The 16,039-nt window shown below is 48.8% G+C and overlaps 1 non-coding gene across 1 annotated transcript; it reads right to left on the bottom strand.

The window, feature by feature from the left end:
• Positions 1–768: 768 nt before the first annotated feature.
• On the bottom strand, positions 769–876 carry LOC128585137 (U6 spliceosomal RNA). Its single transcript, XR_008379882.1, has one exon. It is a non-coding gene; the product is annotated as a U6 spliceosomal RNA (small nuclear RNA).
• Between the last annotated feature and the right edge of the window lie 15,163 nt (positions 877–16,039).

The raw sequence follows: 16,039 nt of genomic DNA, 5'->3' as shown, positions 1-16,039 counted from the left end.
CCTGTGGCTCAGTCGGTAGGGCGCCGGCCCCATATTCCGAGGGTGGCAGGTTCAAACCCGGCCCTGGCCAAACTGCAACCAAAAAATAGCTGGGCGTTGTGGCGGGCGCCTGTAGTCCCAGCTACTCGGGAGGCTGAGGCAAGAGAATCGCTTAAGCCCAGGAGTTGGAGGTTGCTGTGAGCTGTGTGATGCCATGGCACTCTACCGAGGGCCATAAAGTGAGACTCTGTCTCTACAAAAAAAAAAAAAAAAAGAAAAGTTGAGGTTGATGTGAGCTGTGACGCAACAGCACTCCACGCTCTACCCAGGGTGACAGCTTGAGACTCTGTCTCAAAAAAAAAAAAAAAAATGCTTTAAGTATTCTTTAAAATAGACCCCATCCCGAGAGTTGGAAGAAGAAACACTACACTACCCTTAAACACTACCCCACAATTTGGTCGACCCCATAGTGTCCCCCAAGGCCTTGAGTGATGTCGTTTCCAGCCCCTTGCAATTTTTTTTTCACATCAAGTGTGGTACCATCAATTTACCGAAGAATGAGCATGTTAAGGGAATTGGTTCAGTTATACAGAGATCTTAAACTTTTTTTTTTTTTTTTTGTAGAGACAGAGTTTCACTTTATGGCCCTCGGTAGAGTGCCATGGCATCACACAGCTCACAGCAACCTCCAACTCCTGGGCTTAAGCGATTCTCTTGCCTCAGCCTCCCGAGTAGCTGGGACTACAGGCGCCCACCACAACGCCCGGCTATTTAAACACTTTTTAAAAAAAAAATACTGAACGCTTCATGAATTTGCGTCTCATCCTTGTGCAGAGGCCATGCTAATCTTTCTCTATGTCGTTCCAATTTTAGTATATGTGCTGCTGAAGCGAGCACAAATACAGAGGTCTTAAACACCTTATTTTTAAGTAAAGTTTGGCATTAAAAGAAAATGGCCATGATGCCATCTGTCCTTGACTTTATATTGTGGAGTGCATACTCTTAAGCATGGAAGTTTAACCTATTTTCTCATTCTGAAGAAGGTATGACTCCCTCCACATACCAATAAATACGCTTAGGAAACCTGTTTTAAGTTGATCTAATTTTAAGCTAAAATTAGGTTTTTACCTCAATTGGTAGGTCAGTTATTTTAAAGCTACAAGCTTTATTTGGCTAAGACACTTGGTTTTGATAAACATGTAGACACAGAAGCTGCTTTTTTTTTTTTTTTTTCTGAGTCAGTCTCACTATGTCGCCCTCAGTAGAGTGCTGTAATCACAGCTCACAGCAACCTCAAACTCTTGGGCTTAAGCAATTCTTTTGCCTCAGCCTCCCAAGTAGCTGGGACTACAGGCCCCCGTGTCTGGCTATTTTTTGTTGAGTTGGTTAGCTGGCCTGGGCCGAGTTTGAATCCACCACCTTCGGTGTATGGTAACCACTGTGCTATGGGCACCGAGCCAGAAATTGCTCTTAACATTTGAAATGTCCTTGACAGTTGGTAAAGCACTCCCATTTTCGTATCATAACCACTGCCTTAACAAGTGTCTGTACAAATTAGAAAGCTGAAGGGCAAGGTTGTGGACCCCTAAAGTTCACACAACTGCTAAGCTACAGAGGACAGCCTCTGCCCAAGACTGGATTCTAGTTGGGACTGCGCGTTTCAGGATTCTAACTGCGTTTGGGGGGCTCCAGCACAGCCATGCTGCCAAGGCCCTGGGGAGCCCTGGCAAGTCATGCCACTCTTGAGGCTCAGATCTCTCCTTTTTTAAGTGTGGGATTTGGATCATACATTTTAGTTCAATTCGTGGTTCTCAGTGTGCGGAAGTCACCTTCTTTGGCAATGGGGTACGGTGAAGTATAGACACACAGCGGTTAGAATTAGCCCAATCAATGATAAATGTTCTTTGACAGGACATAAGAGGGAGCAAGCAATAAATCACATTTTTGGTAAGCCTGGAAGGCTTCTCTTCTGCCTGATAAAAGTGATTTTGTTTTTCTTCCCAGTTTACATTTAGTATTTTAAAGCTTTTCCAATCAAGATAAATTTTCTAAAGTAGTTAAAGGGTCTTCTTAATGTAGTGGCAGGGGAAATGAAATAGCTTTTCCAGATCCTAACAAAATTAGTGACAGAACCTAGAACAGCGTTCATATCCTGTGTCTCGTCCATGATTCTTTCACTGTGCCATGCTCTTTGGGTTGAGACTAGAAAAAAAAAATGAATGTCACACATCCCACTCTGGGAACACTCTCAGTGCTTTTAGCGTTTTCAATTAGAATTGAAGAAAGTAGACCTAGATGTTAAAATTTATTGGTGCTATTGATTTCTGGTAGGTCCTCAAACCCTGCGTAAAGTCCGTTTCTTACAGGAATCTTGATAATGGAGCTATTGCTGGGTAAATACTTGGCCATCTGAAATCACCTGATGGGGAGCTCAGGATTCCTCTTGGCTTAGAAGGTAAAGTGGACTGTCAGGCCTTCCACACCTCCTTCCCACATGCCTTTATAGAGGCTGTTGGCTCGTAAGAGACTGAAAAGAGTCCTTAGTTCTCAGAAGACCCTTCCAACTATCAGGCAAGCACAAACACTGTGATTCAGATATGGGTGGACTTAAATCATCTTTCCTTATGTAACCCAGTCGGTAAGTTGGCTGATAAAAACCATTTTCTTTTTTTTTTTTTTTTTTTTTGTAGAGATAGAGTCTCACTGTACCGCCCTCGGTAGAGTGCCATGGCGTCACACAGCTCACAGCAACCTCCAACTCCTGGGCTTAAGTAATTCTCTTGCCTCAGCCTCCCGAGTAGCTGGGACTACAGGCGCCCGCCACAACGCCCGGCTATTTTTTGGTTGCAGTTTGGCCGGGGCTGGGTTTGAACCTGCCACCCTCGGTATATGGGGCCGGCGCCTTACCGACTGAGCCACAGGCGCCGCCCGATAAAAACCATTTTCACATACCGACGAGAATGTTGGCATACGCTTGTTCAAGGCTTCATAGAGCTGTGACTGCTACTAGAGGATAGAGCGAGAACTGCCGCTCTAAAAAACAACAGCAACCAAAGAAAAAGTCAAATACTATGTTCTGAGCACTTTATGTCTCTGAATCTTCACAGCAACTTTGAAAGATGGGTCTGTTAACATTTTTTAACAGATGACAAATCCAGGTATCAGACTTGTGGTATAATGTACATAGCCAGTAAGAAGGGTGGCATCTGTGGCTCAGTGAGTAGGGCGGAGGGTGGCGGGTTCAAACCCAGCCACGGCTGAACTGCAACGAAAAAATAACTGGGTGTTGTGGCGGGCGCCTGTAGTCCCAGCTGCTCGGGAGGCTGAGGCAGAAGAATCGCGAAGCCCAAGAGCTGGAGGTTGCTGTGAGTCCTGTGACGTCGTGGCACTCTACCAAGGGCAGCAAAATGACTCTGTCTCTACAAAAAAAAAAAAAAAAAAACAAACAAAAATGGAAGTGAAGCTGAAATCAGAACTCAGCCTGGTTTAGGCTGAATGTGGTGGCTGTGATCCCAGCCCTTTGGGAGGCTGAGGTGGGAGGATTGCTTGAGGCCAGGAGTTCAAGAATAGCCTGGACAACATAGTAAGACCCTGTCTCTAAGAAACAAAAATAGTAGCTGGATATGGTGGCATATGGTTGTAATCCTAGCTGTTTGGGGGGCTGACATCAGAGGGTCTTATAGCACAGGAGGCTGCAGGGAGCTATGATTTTGTTACTGCGCTCCAGCCTTGGTGACAAAGCAAGACCAAGTTTTCTTTGAGGCTCTTTATGCTACCCAATGGATATATTGATCCCCATCTAGAGAAAAGGAATCCTAGAAAAGTTAACAATAGCTAGCCTCTCTGCCTCTGGTCTCTATCCTTTTAAAATCAGATTCTTCAAGGCCTGATGAAGCCAGTTGTGGTAGCTCATGCCTGTCACCTCAGCTGCTTGGGGAGGCTGACATTCCAGGAGTTTAAAACCAACCTGGGCAACATAGTGAAATCCTGTCTCAAAAAAACAAAAACAAAAACAAAAACAAAAAAAGCCTAATGAAATGCTGTCTCTGATCTGGCTGGATGCCTCTTCTTTCTCTTGAACTGCTGGGTGACTTTGGATCAGTCTTTGCATTATTATTGTAAGTTACCCTGAGGATCTCTTCCCTCTCCCCACTGGACTGTAGGTCCCTGTGGGGTCTAGCAAAGCAGGGGCTCCAAAAGTTTGGACGAGCTAAAGCTTGAAGGAATCCATTGTCAGGTTCATTTCCCAAAGTTCTACTCCCATGCCATTCTGGAGGGCAGAAGCTGTATCAGAAAGGGCAGGGAGATAACTTGCCAAGGCTCTTCTGAAGGTCAGTCACCCCTCGTAACTGGGGCTTTACATAACATTTTAAAATTCAGAGCGAGTAGTCTTGCGCAGCTCCGATGTAGAGGCTCTGAGAGAAGCAACTTTCCTGTGGTCCCATAGCTGGGCAGTGGCAGACTATGTCTTTGTGTAGGGCAGGGGTCCTCAAACTTTTTAAACGGGGCCAGTTCACTGTCCCTTAGACCATTTTAGGGCTGGACTATAGTTAAAAAAAAAACAAAACTATGAACAAATTCCTACGCACACTGCACATATCTTATTTTGAAGTAAAAACACAAAAGGGGAACAAATACAATCACACCGCCTCATGTGGCCCCCGGGCCAGCCGCAGTTTGAAGACCCCCGATGTAGGGCTTCAAGCTCCTTGTTCTTTTTATAATGCCCAATTGCCTTCAGGCAGGCCTGAAAGCCTGACATTCCAGGTCTTTATGGATGAGACGTCCTCCCTTGCTGGCCAGACTTCACTGCGTTACCTTCTCCTTTATGTTTGCCTGGTTGGTCTTTTTGCTGCCCCTCCCCATCCCCAGGCATATCTTGTAATCTGATCCTTAATGCCTTTTCTTTCTCCTAAGCCTTGGAGCTCCTTTACTTCATAAAGTGAGGTGCCCACAGGCACTGCATAAAGCTGAAGAGGTGGTGGGAGCATCAACAGGTGAGATCCTCTCCAGCGGCCAAATTGTTCAGTCTGTTCTCTCACTTTTGCTCCAGCTTTCTCTCCCTTCTCCCTTTGGGCTTTCTTCTCTTGCCCTATTCAAATTCCTTTTATGAAATTCTACGTCCTCCCTTCCAGTTAATCTGAGCCCCTCTTTGGGATCTGACACTGGGGGTCTGTAGCACACAATGGCATTTATCGGTCTTCAACAAACGCATTGAGCCATGACCTGGTGGGAGACACCGGGTGGGTAGCTGAGTGCCCCTCACAAATCACATAGATATGGGCTCAGCGCCCGTACTCAGTGGTTAGGGCACCGGCCACATACACTGAGGCTGGCAGGTTTGAACCTGGCCTGGGCCTGCTGAATAACAATGACTGGGGTCTTTTAGAATCAGCAATGTTTCTTTTTTTTTGTCTGTGTGATTTTTGGCCGGGGCTGGGTTTGAACCCGCCACCTCCGGCATATGGGACCGGCGCCCTACTCCTTGAGCCACAGGTGCCGCAACAATGACAACAATAACAACAACAAAATAGCTGGGTGTTGTGGTGGACACCTCTAGTCCCAACTACTTGAGAGGCTGAGGCAAGAGAACCACTTAAGCCCAAAAGTTTGAGGTTGCTGTGAGCTGTGATGCCGTGGCACTCTACCAAGGGCGACATAGTGAGACTCTGTCTCAAAAAAGCAAAAACAAACCCAAATTACACAGACATGGACTTTATTGGTAGGGTGCCAGCACTGTAGCAGGGGGGAAAGACAATAAAAATATGTAAAGAAACTGAAAATGTTGCTCAGGTTCCTCTCCAGTCCTAGCACACAGCCCACAAGAAGGATTCCTTGAATTCATGAATAATCGATTGCTCTGAGGCCAGAACTTACTTTATTTCCCTGCCCGATCTACTGATGGGCCAAGCAAAAAACTGGAGAGTCACGAAAGCCTCAGGTTTGGTTCTAACATCACCTGTATTCTGGTGATCTTGACCAAGTCCTCTCAGTAACCTCTGTAAAAATGAAGTCAGGTCATTGCTTTTGGGGGTCTCCAGGGACCTTTCCTTTGCTGAGATTCTGTGATGCTGTGTTATTTTCAACTTCTCCGGGATGGTTCCTATCCTCTTCCTGTCATTTTTTCCCCTGCACCCTCCCCCCGTCTTTCCTTCCGCCCTTCATATTTGTCCCTTGTGTATCTGCTCTCCACCCCCTTCACTTTCCTGGCCACCCCCCAGTTCTACCAAGATGGTTACCATGGGAATCATCTCCTGGAAGTGACATCACTCATCTCCTAGGGAACTGTTTCCAGGGCAGTGATGTCATTTGATCACCATGGCCATCCTCCAGGAGAACACTTCTGCAGTGAAATGGGCAAAGAAAACTCTTATGTATTTCTAGGGCTTAGAGGGAATTCAGGGAGAATTAATAAAAGAAGAAAGATATCTCAGAAGAAGAAAAAGCTTTGAGCTTGTTGGAGGAAAAATGGAAAATCAATGCAAGTGTGGGAAAGAGCAAAAGCTCTGGGGCAAACCCCTTCTTTCTAATAACTGGGCTGATCATATGTCAGATTGGGATACTGGACGGTGAACAGGGGCACTATTATTATGCAAGGATGACAGGTGAACCCTGGTCCTCCCCATGCAAACCAGGGAGCATGGCCCCTTGGCCATAATCAGGCAGAGGCCTGGCCTTATTCCCTCACCAACAGTTCATTCAATAGCATTGATTCAGCTCTCCCTGTGTATGGATTTGGGGGGGGTACCGTGGTGAGTAAAACCAGTCCTATTCCCTGTGAACCTGGAGCTCACAGTTGTCTGTGTGCGCCATGGGGTGACAGTATCCCACAGTTACCCAAGTGCAATCTGTGATAATGACTGAACACAGTGCTTAAAAGAAGGCACCAAGCTCCAGGGACATGTTTAACAAAAGGTACTGGAAGCAGGCTAGCGTCTGTGGCTCAAGCGGCTAAGGTGCCAGCCACATACACCTGAGCTGGCAGGTTCGAATCCAGCCCAGCCCACCAAACAACAATGATGGCTGCAACCAAAAAATAGCCAGGTGTTATGGCGGGCGTCTGTAGTCCCAGCTACTTGGAAGGCATAGGCAGGAGAATTGCTTGAGCCCAGGAGTTGGAGGTTGCTGTGAGCTGTGATGCCACAGCTCTCTAGCCAGGGCAACAGCTTGAGGCTCTGTCTCAAAAAAAAAACAAAAACAAAACTAAAGTTACTGGAAGCAGCTCAGGCTGGAGGGTCCATAAGCCCTTCTTATGGAGGGGAGTTAATGAAGCAGTAGGGTGGACTAAGGGAGAAGACAGCTTAGGCAGAGGGAACAGCACGTGCAAAGAGAATATGAAGAGTAGCAGGATGGGAAAGGAAGCCAGGCAACCAAGTACAGAGCGGGAGGGACAGGACAGGAATTTGAGATGAGCGGAGAGGGCAGGGTGGCAGGGAATAGGCCTTACAGGGCTTTGGACTCTGAGGCTTTGGCATAAGTCTTCTGAGCACTGGGAAGCCCCAAAGAAGTGTTTTTTTTTTTTTAGAGACAAGAGTCTCACTTTAACGCCCTTGGTAGAGTGCTGTGGCGTCTCAGCTCACAGCAACCTCCAACTGCTGGGCTTAGGCGATTCTCCTGTCTCAGCCTCTCCAGTAGCTGGGATTACAGGCGCCTGCCACAACGTTTGGCTATTTTTTTGTTGCAGGTTGGCCGGGGTCAGGTTTGAACCCGCCACCCTCGGTATATGGGGCCGGAGCCCTACTCACTGAGCCACAGGCGCCACCCCCTATAGAAGTGTTTGGAGCAGTAGGAGACACGATACTGTCTGCATTTTAAAAAAAAATCTCATCCTGGGCCAAGGATGGTGGCTCATGCCAGCATTTTGGGAAGCTGAGGAAGGAGGATCACTTGAGCCCAGGAGTTTGAATCTGCAGTGAGCTATCTGTGGATGGTCATGGCACTGGACTCCAGCCTAGGCAACAGAGAAGAAACTTGTCTCTAGAAACAAATAATACAAAAAAGCAACCCTTGGCTATTGTGTGGGGCAAGTGGGAGAACAGTTTGTCCAGGATGGAGCCTGGGTGGTGGGGACCTGGGTGGTGGCTGTGAGATGGAGGGACACAGTGGATATGTATTTGGGAGGAAGAGCTGGCAGGATTTGCTGGTTATGAGGATGACAGCAAGAAAGAACTGGGGCCGACACCCAGGTTTCTGGTAGGAGTGACTTGGGCTGGGGGAGTGATGCTGCTATTCTCTCAGGTGAGGAAGGGGGGCAGTGCTGGGACCCAGGTAAGCCACAGAGGTGCCCAGGGTGCAGCATGTAGGGAGACTCAGACGGTCAGGGTCAGTCTTATACAAGAGCTCCTTGCTTGCTGCACCTGGGAGGATCAGGTTTTTGGGTTTGAGGAGACTGTGTGTGTGTGTGTGTGTGGGTCGTGTCTATTCAGTAATAGTGACAGTTTCTTGTGTTTGTAACATGAGTCCTTCACTCTCACCACCCCTTAATAAATGTGGAGAAAGCAGTGTGTGCCAGCCCCATTCCTGTCCCCATGGGAGCCCTGTGAAGGGGCTCTTCCCTGGCCCATCTTACAGATGAAGAAACCACGTCTCGGGTTCCAGAACTTGCTGGAGGCCTCATAGTTTGCAAGTGGCAGCACCAGGCCTCAAACGCAGGCTTGCTGACTCATGCACCCACTCTCTTCCCACCAGATGATGCTTCACCAGGCTCCACAGTTCCATGATGTAAGGAGGAAGAGAAGCCAAGTGCCTGTAAAGCCCCAAGTGCTTCAGGCTGCCACCTCCTTGCTCACTAGCATTGTGTGTGCAGAAGAGCAAAGCAGAGGTCTGAGAAGGGACGAGACCCCCCAGCCCAGCACAGCCTCACCAAGAGAGCTGCTTTCTTTCCACCATGGGTGGGTGTTCTTGGCCTACCTTAGGGTTCTACCCAAAGCTGGTCTCCCTAGGAGGAGGAGAAATTGAAGAGCTGGCCCTGTGCCTCCGCTTCCTTCTCTGTCAAATGCAGGTGGTTCAGCAGCAATTCCCACCTCACAGGTTTGTGGTGAGGCTAAGCAGGCTGAGTGAAGGCCTTGGCATGGTGCTCCAGTGCAGAATGTAATCTATAAATGTGAGTGATTGTTAGCATTAGGGCAGAAGGGCAAGAGGGGTGAGTTTGGAGGTGCAGGTTTGTGTATGACACACGCGCCTGAGGGGTAGGGACAGGAGAGTCAGGGTACAGGGACATGGGATGTGCTGGTTGCTAGGGGAGAAGCCTCCTCCTCATCAGCTGGTTTCCAGGGAGACAGCATACTTTGTAGCCCTGGTTCCCAATGCTACACCCATTGCAGGGGAGCTCAGTGGGGAAGAAGATGAGCCTGGCCTCCCTTGGAAAGCCTGGGAACTAGCAGGTTGCATCCATGAAGCTGTGGCCTGGAGGGCAGGGCTGGTGGAAAGGGCCCCACTATCAATATCTCATAGTCTGTAAACAACCATGCTTTTGCATGGTTTTGCTCCAACTACTGGACCCCCAAAGTCACTAACTGCCTGGATCTTAAAAAGGAATGAAGAAACTTGAGGATTAGGCTCCCCGTGACCCCAAACACACACACACACACACACACACACACACACACACACACACACACACACACACACTCTTTCTCTCTGCCTTCGACACACTGTCTCTCTGCTTCCTCCCTGTATTAGGTTCAACTAGAGAAAATGTAACAGTAGGCAGATACATATTAAGTGATTTGTGGCAAGCAATTGATTTGTGCAATTGAGCTGGCTGAGCAGTGCAGCCTGGAGCTCTTGCCAAGAGCTGAAGCTGTTGTCCACAGACAGAATTTCTTCATGGAAGCTGCTGCTCTGATTTAAGGCTCACCCTGATTATTGAGGGTATTTTTATATTTTATACAAAATGCCTTCCTCCAAACATCTAGATTAGTGTTTGACTGAATAACTGGGGGCTGTAGCCTAGCTGATTTGACAAATTAAAAAGGATACCACACTCAGATGCCAGCCGGGTATGATCCTGGTAGCCCTGGGGTGGGCACTGTGCTAAATGACTTCCATGCAGCATCACAGTAAATCCTCAAAATCTCCTGTGAAGCAGGTACCCTTCTTGTCTCTAATCTTAGAGGTAAGGAAACTGAGCCTCAGAGAGGTGAGGAGGCTTCTGCAGTCACCTGGTCTGGATGGCAGAGATGAGTGCACCTGTGTTGGAAAATATCACTTCGGGGTTCAAGCCACCTTGCGGTGCAAGGATGTTTCTCTCCTCTGGGAGGTGGTTCCATCTCTCCTGGCCTTTCAGTGCTTATGGTGGAAGGGAGGCGCCTTTCTGGCACCACTTTTCCCAGGCCTTTGCTGCCACCTACGGGGCTTGCCGGGGTTTACCATACTCCAGACCGACCTTCTGGAAGGCAGGTGAGTTTGCAGGTGAACCCGCGGGATGGGGGTGGAGGGTGGGGAGGACCAAGTAGGAGTGAGGAGTGGTTCTGGGTCTAGTAACAGAAATACTGTGATGCAAATTCCATCAGCGTTGGTCCTGATCTGCTCACTCAGGCCCTTGCCACGCTCTGCGGCCAGCCTGGCGCCCGGAGGGTCTCCCTATCCTCTCCCGCCTGCACTTGCCGTCGCCCCACCCCCGCCCCTCAGCGGGTTCCTGGAGCCATCTGGATGACCAGGCTGCCAGGGGGTCTAAGGGGAAGCCAGGAGTTTCCCTCACCCCATCAGGCTTTTGGACAGGTCTGCAGGGCAACTCAGGGGACCCTTCCACTCAGACTGGGGAGGAAGCAGCGGCTCAGGGGGCCGACAAGGGAGGCGGGGAATGGGGGGGGGGTGATGCTGGAGCTCTCCGCCCCGCCCACAAACCACACCCACACTCACAAACCACGCCCATTAGCTTCCTTCCAGGCGCAGCCACGAGGTGGCGTAGTGGAGCCCCGCGGGGATTCGAGCGATCCCTAGGGAACCTTGCCAGCACCGCTCCGCGCGCTCTGGTTAGAATCTCTCTCTTTTTTTTTTTTTTTGGTAGAGACAGAGTCTCACTGTACTGCCCTCGGGTAGAGTGCTGTGGCGTCACAGCTCACAGCAACCTTTAACTCTTGGGCTTAGGCGATTCTCTTGCCTCAGCCTCCTAAGCAGCTGGGACTACAGGCGCCCACCACAATGCCTGGCTATTTTTTTGTTGCAGTTTGGCCGAGGCTGGGTTTGAACCTGCCACCCTCGGTATATGCGGCCGGCGCCCTACTCACTGAGCCACAGGCGCTGCCCCTGGTTCGAATCTCTTCGGTGGTTAGGGAGGCGGCAGAGTGAGCCCGTTCGAAAGGGGTGGGAAGCAGAGAGGCTGGTGGCCACCAACCACCCGCGGTGGCCCCATGCAGATCCACCTGATACGGGGTTCCCCCATTCAAGGCTGGACAGGGACCCCAGTTTTCCTAGGCCTCGGCAATTTCATAAAGAGAACACCCTGACCTTTAGCTGGGGGGATAGCATTCATTCTTTGGTCAATAACACTCATTAACATGGAAAAAGTGCTTCCAGCTACTAAGTCCTGGTCAAATGTAATTCACAAGACCTTATACCCCTAGACAAAGGAGTCTCCCCACTTGGGTCTTTCCCTCTGCCAGAAAAGCTCTAGGGCTTTTTAGTCCTTCTGTCCAGAAGCTCTGGTGCTTTTTTACTCCTTCTGTTTTCCTTTCTGTCCCCAAAATGCTATCTTATCACTGATCTGTGGTCCCTGGCTTCATTCCTTGAATCCCCAAGACCTGGGAAATCTTAAGTCTAGTCAGACTGTCAGTCAATCTTCTCTATCAATGGAGTCAGCAGGTCAGTCCACCGAGTCACCCAGCCCATGTGTCACACACTTTCTCCAACAGTCCCTTAGTCCTTGAGTTTCTTGCTAGGTAGTCAGCTGGCCATTGTGGTGCCCTTGTCACCATGCCCTGGTATGCTGGCCCTGCACACTGCTGGTTGGTGAGGGGAGGAGTGGACGGTGGTGCTGACACAGTCCTGAGCTGGCTGGGAGATGCTGCCACATCAAGCACCACCCTACCTTGCTGTGCGGACAGGAGGCAGCTCTGGGAGAAGGTGTGGATTTGGCCTCTTTCCAGGCCAGGGCTGGCATGGTGGGGAGCTGGTCCTGTCCCTTCCAGGGGGCTCCGCATGGTGGGGCCTGAGCGGAGGTGACATCCCTGAGCCTAATCGTTCTGGGCCTTAGTGCTGTCATGCATGTCCCTGAGACAGGGAATCACTCTGATAGTCTACTACCCACTCTCCTGCCTGCCTGGAGCTGTGCAGTTGGAAGTGAGACCATGGAGGTGTAGGCCCACGTGGGCGAAAGCCATAACCAGGCTTCTTGTGGCTTTCCTGAGGTGGGATGCGCAGGATGGAAGAAGAAAAAGACCAAGACCCCTGGGCTCCCAAGGACACTGTGCCTGTTACATCCACCTGCAGGTTCTGGCCTTGGCTGTGTGACCTTGGGCAAGTCCCTGATTCTCTCTGGGTTTCTGCAGTGGAAGGAAAACTCCCAAGGGGAGAATCTCTCCTAAGGACACTGAGGAACTCTGTCCAGCCGCACTATGGGGATGAAGAATAGACTCTGTTTTTGGCCTGGTCAATGGGAGCCTTGTTGTGCCTGGCTGTGTGCCCAGCCAGTGAGTATGGGGATGGGTCCTGGGGAGAGTGGTAGTTGGATCTCAGGGTCAGAAACTTACCCTTAGACCAACCGAGGTGGGTTCTTGGTACCCTTGTTGGGAAGAGGGTTCTGATGACCCTGGAAGAGAGAGAGCAGTGGGCCATCTCAGGCACACCCTTGGGGACACAGTCCTTCCTCTTTCTGCCCCATTCATCACTTTTTTTGTTTTTTGAGACAGTCTCACTTTCTTACCTTTGGTAGAGTGCTGAGGCATCACAGCTCACCGCAACCTGAAACTTTTGGGCTTAAGTGATTCTCTTGACTCAGCCTCCCAAGTAGCTGGGATTACAGGGGCCCACCACAACGCCCGACTATTTTTTGTTGCAGTTGTCATTGTTGTTTAGCTGGCCCAGGCTAGGTTTGAACCCACAAGCCTTGGTGTATGTGGCTGGCACCGTAACCACTGTGCTATGGATGCCAAGCCCATTCATCACCCTTTTTTTTGAAGCCAGCTACCCAGCTCACATCATGCCCAGGTGGTCTCAACAGTTCACTCTTGGAAGCCAGAGAGTGATCTGGCTTTTTGTAGAGATCCGGTAGGATGCCCCCCAGGGACTGCTCTCCTGGGCAGGGCTGGGAGGTCCCAGGAAGAGTTGGTTATTCATTCAGTAAGTATTTCTTGCACATCTATCACATGCCAGGCCTTGTAGGGAAATGGGTGACAGTAGTGAACTGTACAGACATTCTCCCTGTTTTTGAAGCACAGAGTCTAGAAATCTAGCAGTGGCGATAGGGCAGTGGGAGAAGACAAAACAGGGTAAATGAATTGTTGGCTAAAGTAAAAACTGCGGTATGTGCTAGGAGGGTAGCAAGGAGGATGCTGAGAGGGTAAAACAGCAGTCTGGGAAGGCTGTCTGAGCAGGGGACACTTCACCTAAGATCCAAAAGGCAAAGAGCCAACCATGGGGTGGAGAGAGGATTCCAGACAGAGAGAGCAGCATTCATTCACTCACTCGCCCATTCTCATGCTAGTATGTGCTGGATATTATTCTGTTCTAGTTGCTAGAAAAGCAGAGATGGATAATATGAGAGAAGTCCATCCTCTCATGGAGACAAATAACCAGTTGAATAATTTCAGGGAGCTATGAATGTTATGAAGAAAATGAACACAAGGTTATGGGACAGGAAATGCCTAAGGATGAAGGGACTAGAGCGGAAAAGGTGATGGGGAAGGCCACTCAGAGACCTGAATGATGACAAGGATGGGAGGGAGAACGTTCCGGATAGAGGGAGCAGGAAGTGGGAAGGAGTTTAGTGGGTTTGAGGCACGTGGCTTGGTGAGAGTGATGGACAGTGCGGTGAACAGGTAATAAAGGGCGTGGAAAAGCTAGGTAAGGAGTTTGGATTTTGTTGGAAGGCATCAGGAAGCTGGTGGAGGGATGAGGGTAGGGGGATGGTCTGATGCCTCTGGCTGCTCTGTGTGGGTGTGGAGTGAGGGGTGGGAAGGTTGGAGTGGAAGTAGTTGGAATCTCCCAGTAGTCCAGGTGAGGTGATGTTGCCTTCACTAGGGTGATGGACGTGAAGATGGAGGTAGGTGGAACAGACACACCTGTGGGCTGAATTGACAGAACTTAGGGACAGTTTGGATGAAGGAAGAACATAATCCTTTGGGGTTTTAGTTCTAGCAACTGGGTGGCTTGCCATACCATTGACTGAGTTGGAGTGGGTTGTGGAAGACAGGTTTTGGGGAGGAAAAGAAGAATGCTGTTTTGGGAAAACTGCAGAACCTACCTGCCTGGGAGATGACAGGCAGGCAGGTTCCTAAGTCCAGAGCTCAGCGGTGAGGTCTGGGCTAGAGAGAATATTTGGCTCAGGGTGTGGGCAGTGTTGGCTTTGTCCCCAAGGGAAGTGCTGTTTGAGGCACAAGAGGTAAGGTGTCCAGTGCAGTAGCCACTAGCCATGTGTGGCTGTGGCTGTGGCTGTGGCTGTTGGGCACGTGACATGTGGCTTGTTTAAATTCAGGTGTGCTGCAAGTGTAAAATGCACATCAGATTTCAAAGAATAAGCATGGAAGAAGAATGTAGAATATCTCATTACTAATTTTTATATTCATTATGTACTGAATGCTAATATTTTGGATATGCAGGGTGGACATAAAGTTCGTGCGCAATTTACTATGTTAAACTAATTTATTTTTAAATTAAATCATAACTGTGTACATTGATATGATCATGGGGCATCATACATTAGCTTCATAAACCGTTTGACACATTTTCATCACACTGGTTGACATAGCCTTCCTGGCATTTTTTTAGTTATTGTGCTAAGACATTTACATTCTACATTTACTAAGTTTCACATATATCCTTGTAAGATGCACTGCAGGTGTGATCCCGCCTGTCCCCCTCCCTCTACCCACATCCCCCCTCCCTCCCCTCCCTTTCCCCCTTCCCCCTATTCTTAGGTTGTAACTGGGTTATAGTTTTCATGTGAAAGCTCTAAATTAGTTTCATAGTAGAGCTGAGTACATTGGGTACTTTTTTTTCCATTTTTTTCCCATTCTTGAGATACTTTGCTAAGAAGAATATTTTCCAGTTCCATCCATGTAAACATAAAAGAGGTAAAGTCTCCATCTTTCTTTAAGGCTGCATAATATTCCATGGTGTACATATACCACAATTTATTAATCCATTCATGGATCGATGGGCACTTGGGCTTTTTCCATGACTTAGCAATTATGAACTGGGCTGCAATAAACATTCTGGTGCAAATATCTTTGTTATGATGTGGTTTTGGGTCTTCTGGGTATATGCCCAGTAGAGGGATTACAGGATTGAATGGCAGTTCTGTTTTTAGATCTCTAAGTGTTCTCCATTTGTCTTTCCAAAATGAATGTAATAATTTGCATTCCCACCAGCAGTGCAAAAGTGTTCCCTTTTCTCCGCATCCACGCCAACATCTCTGGTCTTGAAATTTTGTGATATAGGCTAGTCTCACTGGAGTTAGATGATATCTCAAAGTAGTGTTAAACTAATTTAAATTGCACATGAACTTCATGTTCTCCCTGTATTTGGCTTGATAAAATATATTATTGCAAATAATGTTTTCTGTTTGCTTTTATCTCTTTTTTAATGTGGCTGCTAGAAAATTTAAAATAACATTTATGCTAGCTTTTTTTTTAGTGGTAAAGTCTCACTCTGTTGCCAGGTCTCAGCCTCACGGATAGCCCAGACTTGCTAAAGTGCTTAGGGAGTAGGGCTGGTGGGTTGGGGCACCGGGGGGCAGCAGTGGTTAGGAAATCGAAGGACATCTCCAAAGGACCAGGGAAAACCCCTGGAGGAAGCCCAGAGCAGAGGTTGTTGGCCTGGGTCTCTCTGGCTCCCTGTCCTGGGTCCTTGTTAGAGCCCAACTGTGGCACACCCCCAGGACTTCCCAGCTCTGTGGCTG

Source organism: Nycticebus coucang, chromosome 4, assembly GCF_027406575.1.
Source record: "Nycticebus coucang isolate mNycCou1 chromosome 4, mNycCou1.pri, whole genome shotgun sequence".
Taxonomy (NCBI): domain Eukaryota; kingdom Metazoa; phylum Chordata; class Mammalia; order Primates; family Lorisidae; genus Nycticebus; species Nycticebus coucang.
Note: the sequence above shows the minus strand (reverse complement) of the source record. Positions and strands in the feature narration are given on the sequence as shown.